The sequence below is a fragment of the Microtus pennsylvanicus genome, chromosome Y (assembly GCF_037038515.1).
Source record: "Microtus pennsylvanicus isolate mMicPen1 chromosome Y, mMicPen1.hap1, whole genome shotgun sequence".
NCBI lineage: Eukaryota > Metazoa > Chordata > Mammalia > Rodentia > Cricetidae > Microtus > Microtus pennsylvanicus.
Window position 1 is genome coordinate 39,308,781 of NC_134602.1, and position 11,804 is coordinate 39,320,584.

The following is an 11,804-nucleotide window of genomic DNA, read 5'->3' on the forward strand; positions in this document are numbered from 1 at the left end:
GTCAATTGCATTTTGCAGCAGGAATATGTCTCTGATACACATATACTGAGCTGTAGACAAGAGTTTGATAATTTTTCTATTAATTTCTTAAGAACATATTCCATTTAGGTATCCAAATCTATTCAGCCCTGCCTTTTTCACCTGCTCCAAAGTTATTCCTAAAAAGAGCCTTGACCTCACATCCTCACCTTCTTATCCTTGCAGGCACTTATGGTGGAGGAAACCACTTTGTGTCTGATTTAAACTGAAGAGTTCTTCCTATGCAGAGATTGGCAGCTATGAAGCCCAAGCACAGAAACAGAGCCAAGAGACAGTGGAACAGGAGTGCTGTGGCCTATCTCAGAAAGTCTCCCGTCATGATGAAGATGCCTCTTAGTATGAGTGGCATGCCACATCTCCAGAAGAAGAATGGGCCATCGCTCCAGAAGCAAAAACATAGTAAGCCTTTTGAGGCCCTGGAGAATATTGTTGGCCGCAGAATTTCTCATGGCTGGAAGGAAGCCAATGAACCAGTCACCCATTGGAAAGCCATCATTCTAGATCAACTGCCAACATATCCCTCCCTCTATTTGTTGAAATATGATGGGATTGATTGTGTCTATGGCTTGGAGCTTCATAGTGATGAAAGGATTTTAAACCTGAAGATCCTGCCTAATAATGTGCCATTTCCTCAGGTGACAGACACTCATCTCTCAAACACCATAGTTGGCAGAGCAGTGAAACATACATTCATGGGCACAAATGGCTCTAAGAATGACTGGAACGGGATGGTCCTAGAAGAGGTGCCAATCATGAAGACCTGGTTTTATATTACCTACAAGAAAGATCCGGTCTTGTACATTTACCACCTCCTGGATGACTACCTGGAAGGCAACCTCCACATCATGCAAGGCTCTAAGGAAGAGTGGAGTGGCGTGGTCCCAGATGAGGTGCAGGCCATAACGACCTGTTTCTACATTGTCAACGAGAATGATCCGTTCCTGTACCTTTACCACCATCATGATGATTCCATTGAAGGCAACCTCCACATCACGCCTGAATGTCCTCCAGTAGAGGTGACTTTGGAATTAGGCAGGGATTCCTTGGAGGCCAAAGAGTGCAGTACAACAAAAAAGATGGAACACAAGAGATAGGTAAAATTATTTGCCAAGTTCCCAACAAACCTTCTGTGTATTTCATCAAGTTTGATAATGACTTCCATATCTATGTCTATGATTTGGTGAAGATCTGTTAAAGTGAAATTCTCAAATTTTGAGGGGCAGACTTAATTCTCTCTTTGGGAATGTGTTTTTTTCAGAGATACCTCAGGTCTTCTATGAATTCTGGTATCTTTTCCAATGGATTATTCTTTCTCAAAGAATAAAAATTTGTTAACATGTTGTGTTATTTGGTCAATGATGGATTGTGTTTGGTGGATGGGGCATCACAGAAATACATGCCTCAAAACAAAGCAGGATTTATGGTCTTTTCCCCTTGGAGAGTAAAGGACTGGGGATGCGTGGTGTGGTAAAGGACAAGATGGCTGTCAAGGAAGCAGTGGAGAGGGGACAAAAATTTGCATGATCTCGGGGCAGTATGAAGCTTGAGGGAAAACCATGTCAAATGGAAAGATGTGACCGATATCAGCGTGAGGTATTGGGACTTAAGAGGATAAAGAGTAGATTAATCAGGAAGGGACACAAATGTATACTCAAAATCAGAGAAAATTAGGTTTCATTTGATGAATGGTTTAATTCGTACTGGCTGTAAGTCAAAGGATGTTTGATCTCCACTAGAGCCTGTTGCTTAGTGAAAAGTGTCTCTGCTCAGTTGCTCTTCTCCAGTAAGTTGGACATCAAGCTACCTACTTAGTTTTGCCAGAATTCTGCCTGCCACCTACTTTGTCATGCCTGGATTCGGTATGCCTTGAAATCTCATAGGTCTTATCCATGCCATCCAACCCTTGTCAGTTCATTTAAATAATTGTCCTGCCATATCTGGAAAACAGCGTTCCCTTTCATTGATCATGTTCTGTAGTACTTGGGCTATAAAACTCATGAACACACTCACCCTGACACAGGATAAACATGTACATATGATGCCCACTAGTGTGTGATATGCACACATATGATGAATGCACCGAACTCCATAATATCAGTAAAGTAGGGAATCCATGATGCTAGGTGGAGTCTGGCAAAGACCCCACACACCCATCAAACTGCCAAATACCAATATGGTACTGATGTCTGACTCCCATCCTGTAAGGAACCTGCCATCCTGTAACTGGGCTATTTTTGGTTCCTTCATTTTCACAAACTTGGTTAAAATGTTAGAGTTGTCAAACTGGGAGTTAGGGTCCAGCACATAGATCAGCTGTCCCAGGTCAGGTGATTTGGCTACAATTTGGGTGAGAAATTGTACCAGGGAATTCTGGTACACACTCTCCTCTTCTTCTCCCTGTCCTCATCATCACTCTTGTGGGTGGGACTGGAGCACAAAGAAGGTAAAATTGAATAAGCCTCCTCTTTAGTGGAAAACCTTGTCAATCCTTAATTTGACCTGACTCTCTGAGGGAATGCAGCACATTTTTTTCCTACTAGGTCTCCTCATTCATTGGTTCACACATTTTTCCAAGGAATGATTGAATTCATCCATTCTTCCTTGTCTCTCTCTCTTCTTTCTTCCCTTTTTCCATTTCCCCCTTGATTGTAGAAATTTGAGCAGCAGGGCTGCATCCCCATGGGGCCGCCTTGTAAGGTTATGCTCCAAAATAACAACACAAAACTATTCATTTCAACACTGCCTGCCCCATTATTTTCAGCCTCTTAACCCATGTCTAATAATGTATGTTGCAGCACGAGGTGCGTTTAGAAGGAAAGATTTAGCATGTCTGATCTGGTGGCTGGCTGTATTGCCATCTGCCTCAGAGTGCAGAGCTACCATTTCTGCCCATGGGAGAGGTGCATGGCATCTCTAAGCTCAATTCCTATTCCTCCCAGCATTCTCTTATGTTTATTCCACCCACCTATGTTCTAACCTTGCAGGCCAAACAGTTTCTTTATTTAATTAACCAATGACCTATACTCCATCATTACACCTATTTCTGTTTAAACAAGAACGGAATCTTTAACTATAACATAGCAAAATTACATATAACAAAACAGTTATCAAGCAAGAATTACAGTTACAATATTTACATCTATTTTATCTTTTATCATAACAATGGAAAACTATAACTATCTCTCTATTCTTCAACTCCATCAGAGACTCCAGAATAATACAGTATTACCTAAGGAAACAAAAAGTAAGCCATTTTCAAACTCTAGAAATGACAGAGACATCTCGCTGCCTGGACAGTCACCCAAAGTTCCCCTGTACCGTTGGTGTTTCCATCCTCAGCCTACAGGCCCACAGTTTCCAGCAGAGATTTCCATGAAGCAGGAAATGTCAAAGGCAGTCACTATCTGCTTGTCTTGAAGAATGTTTTGCTGACCCTTTCCTGAATCAGGAACACGAAAAGATCAACTCACCTTTACGCAAGTTCAGTAGTCCTCTCTCTGAGTGTTTTCTGTGTACAGTTTATGCAACAATCCAGGCAAGAGCAGTTTCTTCCCCAAATAGCTATCAAACTCCATAAGGATCCTCTTTGATGCCCATCTTCTTCCTGAAGTAGATATGTGCTGCCAAGAGTAGAGTGTCTCACTGTCATGAAAATCCCTAAGGTACTAAAACATTAAATAGCCTATTTTGTAGTCTAGAGAGATATGAATAATGCCTATCTAACTGAAATATATATATCTATGTAGCCAGAAAATCTTACTAACATGACTACAAACTTGAGTATTATTAATGATTATCCATTAATAACCTATATACATTATATTTTTAAATGAACTACTCAATCACAATACCTTAATTAAGATCAAAAATGCATATACATATAACAAAATTGACCTAAAATCTCTATCAGTAAAGCAAAATCTATACTAATGCAAATATTCATATCTATATCACATCCCACTTTAAATGTAAAAGAACGTTTATAAGCCATATTGGGAACGTGGGTGCAGTTTTTTCTCTCCAAAGTGCTTCCTGCTGAATGGTGGCATCATTATTGATTTATATCAGTTGGCAGTTGAGCGAAGCAATATTTTAAAGGTATTCACAGCAACCTTTAAGTAGGGCGTGGTCCATCCTACCATATTAGGATAGAGGCATCCACAGACTATCACCCTCTGTGAAAACAAAATAGAAACTCCTTTCCAAAGCATCATGTCCTTAGATCCAAATTTCAAAGTCAAGGCATTTTCAAAATATCTATGTTGGATTATTTCAGCAGCTTTTATAAAGAAACATCTTTTAGCAGCTATTGCTACTGCCTCAAAATTCAAATGATTCAAAAAGAGCATAATAGCATACAATATCAAAATTCGCTGTGAATTTTCCATCTTTGTGCCCTTCAATTTAACCTCTATTTTGTTTACATTTCCTATTTATTTTTTGCCTTTTGAGACAGGTTCTCTGTATCTTTGACCTGGAATAACTCTGTATACCTGTCTGTCCTTGAAGTCTCAGAGATCTGCCTCTCTCTGCCTTTCAGGCATTGGGATTAAAGGTGTATGCTACTACACATTGAACTCACAAAGATCTGTTTGTCTCTGCCCTCAAGGCACTGGGATTAAAGGCCTGTGCTACCTCACCTTGAAGGTACAGAGGTCAATCTCCCTCTGCCTCCCATGTGTTGGGTTTACAGGTGTGTACTACCACACCCAACAACTCTCTTCCTTTTTTTAACTTTAAGAACTTCAAATTTTAGCCTGCACATATTTTTAACACACTGTAAATCATTTAAAAATTTTCTTTGTCTTTGAATCTCTCTTTACTCTATTTCTCTCTCTGTTTTTCTGACCACATGAGTCTTTCCTTTACCAAGCAATCTCAGTAGGACTAAAGCCGTGGCTTTGCTGGCCAGATGTAGCCCATTCCTTAGCTTTCTGCCATTCCAACCTTGTGGCTGAGGTACCGAACAGAGCCGCATTCAGTGCCACAAGTCTACAGTGTTTCAAGGTCCTTGCCATCAAAGAGGCTGCAACAGACAACACTCAAGCCCTCTTTCTGTAGCTGGCTCTCCTTCCTCAAACAGTCAGAGTATACCCAGGCAGGATGGCCCTGAATGCCGGCATTTTAAAACAACACAGTTTTTTTTCCTGCTACTGCTGGAAACATACAAGCATTCAGTTGGCTTTTATCAACACCATTTAAATGTTTAGTGGCAGGACCTCTTAAGGGCTGCAGGGTTTTGCAGCTGAAGCTGAGTCTGCAAGCCTCTTTTAGATGAGAGCTCTTGCTTTCTTCTAGCAAGCAGAGCAGACCGAGAAATCGCTGCTACCAAGAAAACATGCTTTACTCTTTCCCAAGCTTTCTCAGGCTTTCAGTGGATCCAGTTGTCCACAAGGCTGCAAGCCAATCTGTAGTTATTTGAGCAGCGAGGCTGTGTCCCCAGCACCACGGCCGCATGAAGGTTATGCCTGAAATAAATACACAAAAACTCTATTCTTTTAAACACTGCTGGCCCATTAGTTTCAGCATTTTAACCCATTTCAAATAATCAGTGTAGTATAACGAGGTGCACTTACCAGGAAAAATTCAGCATGTCTGACATGGTGGCTGGCTGCATCGACATCTGCCTCAGAGAGCAGAGCTATGGCATCTGCCGGGGAGAGGGGAGCATGGCTTCTCTGAGCTCATTACCTCTTCCTCCCGGCATTCTATTTTGTTTACTCCACCTACCTATGTTCTAACCTATCAGCTGAAGCGGATTCTTTCTTTAATTAATCAATAAACTTCTTCTGTCACTTTATCCTTTCAACAGCTTGCCCATATAAATCTCCCATGTGTCTTCTGTTGTATAATCTTTCATTTGTAAAGAACTTGCACTCTCAGGGGAGGATTTTTCTGACATCTCTGTGGATGGAGATCATATGACGAAGATCACATGAGCAACCATGACAACTCTAATGCTGTAGAGTTAGGTGGACCAGAGATTGATGGCTGACATTCCTGTGCTATGCATCAGATGCCCCTGAACTCTGGCCCTGTTGACAGACAGGCAGACATCAAGTTGGTCACACATACTTAACTCATTCGGGTTCACAGATACTGTAAATGGAGTTTTAATTCTTCTCCTAAACTAATAAAAAAACCAAGATTAGGAGAAGAGAAGAGCCTGAAGTAAGGCCTCAAAATGGGTCATTTTGCAAAGGAAAGGTTACCTGCCTCCATGTATGCTGTCTCCCTTTCTTAGTCAAAACCATCCTTCCAGTGTCTAGCTAACAGCTAACCATAGGATTGAACCCAACTGCCTTTGATTTCTGAAATAAGTGCTGTCCCCTTAAGGTCTCATAACAGCACAGGAAGGTTTGTAAGACTGTCCCAGCAACAATTTAAAGCAATTCTAGGACACCAAAGATGCAGCAAATTTGGTTAATTGGTAATATAGATCATTCTGATGGGACAAAATAATTTAGAATTAAAAAAAACAGATTGGTGTACTCACGATGAATTTATGTGATATGGCACACACAGGCTTCTGGTTCTGAATACTTCATGCTCGGTGGGTTTTGGAGATTGTCGTGACCCTGAACCTAGCTGGAGGCTTTGGGGCCTTGAAAGGACAAGACTTAATATTTCAGGACATCCTTGTACTTGGTGCCCACTGTTTACTGATTTCCTCACAGAGAATGAGCAGCCATCTACTCCTGCTGCCATGCCTTCCCCACGTGAACAGAGAGAAGACCCTATACACACAGGTCGCTTGTATCACATGTGAAGGCATAAGTCACAAGAAACTCCCACAGCAGTTTAGAATTGTGATTAATTGAATGATTAGTTCTTGAAAGGGGAAAAACTTAGAGATCAAAATCCCTGACAAAAGCCCTCTGCAGGATCAGAAAAGGAGCCTAGTAGCCGGAAGGGAAGCTCAAGCTAGAGATCAAGCTGAAGGTAGAAGTTGCTTTGTAAAAGAGAGAGAGACCACAACTCAATGGGCTGGTATCTCAGTGGCTATTCAGGAAACATCACAGAGAAAGGATCTGCTTCATGCATGAGAGTCACCGATGATTTCCCTTTAAGAAAAAAACCCATCAAAACTCCCAATAACATCATCAGCATTCAACAACATGTCTATGATTTCTTTGCCTTGCCTTTGATTGTGCAGTAAATGATGCTGATAGTTAATCTGTGCAATTAATGCAAATTTCCTTGTAACTGACTAGACAGAATTGACAGGTTATCTTAAAAACAGCAGGGAGTCACTCTACGATGGAACTGGTTCATCATCACCTGTGTGACAATGCCATAATTAAGATCTTTCCTTTGTCTATAAATCTCATTATGTTCAACATGATATGTTGTCATACAAATTTCTTAGGGTTTTGTCCCACTGGTGGTTTCCTTGGTATGCTTACATAATTTTTGCCAGATCCAATCAGTTTTGCCATGCACTCTCAGCTCCAAGTCATTGTGTTCCCCTTATGTTCCAGTGCAGGCATTTTAGACCTCTTGTAACTGTTGTAAGAGCATCTCATGTTCCACCTAAATGATTTAGGGTTTTATTTAGGCTGGGTTTTATCTTCCATCACTGAGTTCATTGACTTTCCTTGGGCGTAATTCCTGGGACACTGAGCCTAACTCCTGGGGAATCCTCCAGTTATTTCTCCTTTCTTAGATAATTTACACTCTCACTATTACTGTGAGAGTGTTTCTGTAGCAAATATTCTTCTCAAGATGAGAAGAAACTTCAATGTTACAATCGATTTGTTATTGTGATTTAAATACACACACACAAACACACACAAGTTAATGCACATACACTGATGATATCTCAATTTATGGGGCCATTCTGGGGATGTCAAGATCGATATCTCTCGAGTGGTTCTCAGAAGGCCATAGGGTGACCCTCTCTAGGTACTTAAGCAGGGAGGAGAAGTTGACCGCACTGTGACATGTCCCTAGGAACTATGTGTGCCTTGTCCCATAGTCAGACTGATGACTGACTATCTAGAAAACCACCATGAAACTTTTGTTTGGCAAATGATGGAGATCAAGTCAGGGTCAAAATCAGAAAACTAGATGGAGCTTCCAAGCTCCAGTGGAAGAGCAGATGGATGGAGAAAAAGAGCAAGGATGTCAGGAATATAAGGGCTTGGTCCACACTATGAGACACTGTGCCTGAACTAAGGGGATTTCAACTAATCCAGTGACCTGGGAATGAAAGAACATGGGATCAAACTGGAAGCTCTGAATGTGGCTGACAATTGTGGCAGACGGAGAAGCCAAAGATAATGGCACTTGCAATTGTCTGCATATCATACACTGGCTTTTTGTGATCATATTTTTTGTGGATGCATACCTTGCTAAATCTGGATGGATGAAGGGTGGGCTTGGACTTCCCACAGCTCAAAGTACCCTGCCCTCTTTTTGGACTGGTGTTTGAGTGGAGAGGTTTATTTGCGGAGCAAGAAGAATGTGGGAGGAGGAAGAAAAGTGGAAAGTTTTATAGTTATTATTATGAAGTAATGGAAAAATCAATAGAAAATAACCAATGAGGACATTGGAGATAGGAAAAAAAAACCATTCATGTGAGTTGTTGACTCAGACCAAAAATTATTTTACAGAAAAAAAAAACACATAAAGGGGTTGAGTTACTTGGAAAATATGACTCAAGTAATTGGGAAGAAGATTGGGGTTTTTATTTTGGGTCTTCATGGGGCTGTATGAGCAGCATTTTAGGACCTGTATGCTGGATATTTCTGGGGGTTAGTAGGGAAGAAACCTGGCTAGGAGGAGTTTTATGACATAAGTAGAGCCTTGATGATGTCACAAAGCTTTGGTTGGGGGTGGCAACTCTGTTACACATGAAGCACTAGTCTTCTTGAAGGTAGGCTTACTATCTTCACGATGGCTGAGGAGGTCAGTTCAGCTCTTGGGCTCCACAACTGTTCAACCGAATTTCCAGAAGTTGGAATCTAGAGAGCCAAGATATTTTCTTTTGGTAAATATGTTTAGGAAGCAACTAGGACCTCTGTAGTCAAAGAAAGGTTTCTTTCAAATCTGCTCTGGGTCCAAAATTTATGTCGTTAACAGCTCCTATATTTGATAGCTGGGGGACGGTTAATGTCAGGTATTCTCCCCACTCTTTCTTTGCTAAAATTGTCCAATTCCTCAGTCCACTTAAATGGCAAAGATCCTCTTTGTCCATATGTGTTTTAAAAGATAATTATTTCTAATAGATGCTGTTGCACAGATTAATGTTTCTTTCTTTTCTTTTTTCTTTTTTTTTGATTTCCATTATGTATTTTTTTTCAGTGTTACAAGAACAATAGGGGAAGAATTATAGTGGTATATCATTTATTTTTTTTATTTAATTTATTTATTTATTAAGGATTTCTGCCTCCTCCCTGCAACCGCCTCCCATTACCCTCCCCCTCCCCCGATCAAGTCACTCTCCCTCATCTGCTCGAAGAGCAATCAGGGTTCCCTGACCTGTGGGAAGCCCAAGGACCGCCCACCTCTATCCAGGTCTCCTAAGGTGAGCATCCATACTGCCTAGGCTCCCCCAAAGCCAGTACGTGCAGTAGGATCAAAAACCCTCTGCGATTGTTCTTGAGTTCTCAGTATTCCTCATTGTACTCTATGTTCAGCCAGTCCGGATTTATCCCCTGCTTTTTCAGACCCAGGCCAGCTGGCCTTGGTGAGTTTCTGATATAACATCCCCATTGTCTCAGTGTGTGGGTGCACCCCTCGTGTCCTGAGTTCCTTGCTCGTGCTCCGTCTCCTTCTGCTCCTGTTTTGGACCTTGAGATTTTTGTCCCGTGCTCCTTTGTCTCTGTCTCCTTTCATAGCCTGATGAAGGTTAATATTCATGAGGATGCCTATGTGTTTGTCTTTGGGTTCACCTTCTTACTTAGCTTCTCTAGGAACATGCATTATAAGCCCAATGTCCTTTATTTATGGCTAGAAACCAAATATGAGTGAGTACATCCCATGTTTCTCTTTTTGGGTCTGGCTTACCTCACTCAGGATAGTGTTTTCTATTTCCATCCATTTGTATGCAAAATTCAAGAAGTCCTTGTTTTTTACTGCTGAGTAATACTCTAATATGTACATATTCCATACTTTCTTCATCCATTCTTCCATTGAAGGGCATCTAGGTTGTTTCCAGGTTCTGGCTATTACAAACAATGCTGCCATGAACATAGTTGAGCATATACTTTTGTCTCCTTCTATGAAGCTACAGTTACTTTGATACCAAAACCACACAAAGACTCAACCAGGAAGGAGAATTACAGGCCAATCACACTCATGAACATCGACGCAAAAATCCTCAACAAAATACTGGCAAAACGAATCCAAGAACACATTAGAAAAATTATCCATTATGATCAAGTAGGCTTCATCCCAGAGATGCAGGGCTGGTTCAACATATGAAAATCTATCAATGTAATCCACCATATAAATAAACTGAAAGAAAAAAATCATATGATCATTTCATTAGATGCTGAAAAAGCATTCGACAAAGTTCAACACCCCTTCATGATAAAGGTCTTGGAGAGAATAGGGATGCAAGGATCCTACTTAAATATAATAAAAGCTATTTACAGCAAGCCAACAGCTAACATTAAATTGAACGGAGAAAAACTCAAAGCCATCCCACTAAAATCAGGAACACGACAAGGATGTCCAATCTCTCCATACCTCTTCAATATAGTGCTTGAAGTTCTAGCAATAGCAATAAGACAACATAAGGAGATCAAGGGTATTTGTATTGGAAAGGAAGAAGTTAAGCTTTCGTTATTTGCAGAAATGTTTCTTTCTTTTGGCAGTTTGACTCACAGTACTCACTTCTCTAATGAAGATACAGAATATCTTTATGTAATCAACCTGGATCTGGATCAGGAGACACAATAGAGAGAGCCAGTGGACTGGAGTGCCATGACCTTGGGAAGGTGGTTATAGATCAGCCAACTAACCAGTAGCTTGAGTGGTAAGGAGAGGAGTGGCTGTTCTTTGAATTCTTTGCCATCTGTTCAGATATTTCTTTCTCACTTTAGGTATAGGCATAGCTTCCTCTCTCATTGATATAGTAAGTCAGGAAGTAGGTTTCTCAGTAGAGGTCAATTGCATTTTGCAGCAGGAATATGTCTCTGATACACATATACTGAGCTGTAGACAAGAGTTTGATAATTTTTCTATTAATTTCTTAAGAACATATTCCATTTTGGTATCCAAATCTATTCAGCCCTGCCTTTTTCACCCGCTCCAAAGTTATTCCTAAAAAGAGCCTTGACCTCACATCCTCACCTTCTTATCCTTGCAGGCACTTATGGTGGAGGAAACCACTTTGTGTCTGATTTAAACTGAAGAGTTCTTCCTATGCAAAGATTGGCAGCTATGAAGCCCAAGCACAGAAACAGAGCCAAGAGACAGTGGAACAGGAGTGCTGTGGCCTATCTCAGAAAGTCTCCCGCCATGATGAAGATGCCTCTTAGTATGAGTTGCATGCCACATCTCCAGAAGAAGAATGGGCCATCGCTCCAGAAGCAAAAACTTAGTAAGCCTTTTGAGGCCCTGGAGAATATTGTTGGCCGCAGAATTTCTCATGGCTGGAAGGAAGCCAATGAACCAGTCACCCATTGGAAAGCCATCATTCTAGATCAACTGCCAACATATCCCTCTCTCTATTTGTTGAAATATGATGGGATTGATTGTGTCTATGGCTTGGAGCTTCATAGTGATGAAAGGATTTTAAACCTGAAGATCCTGCC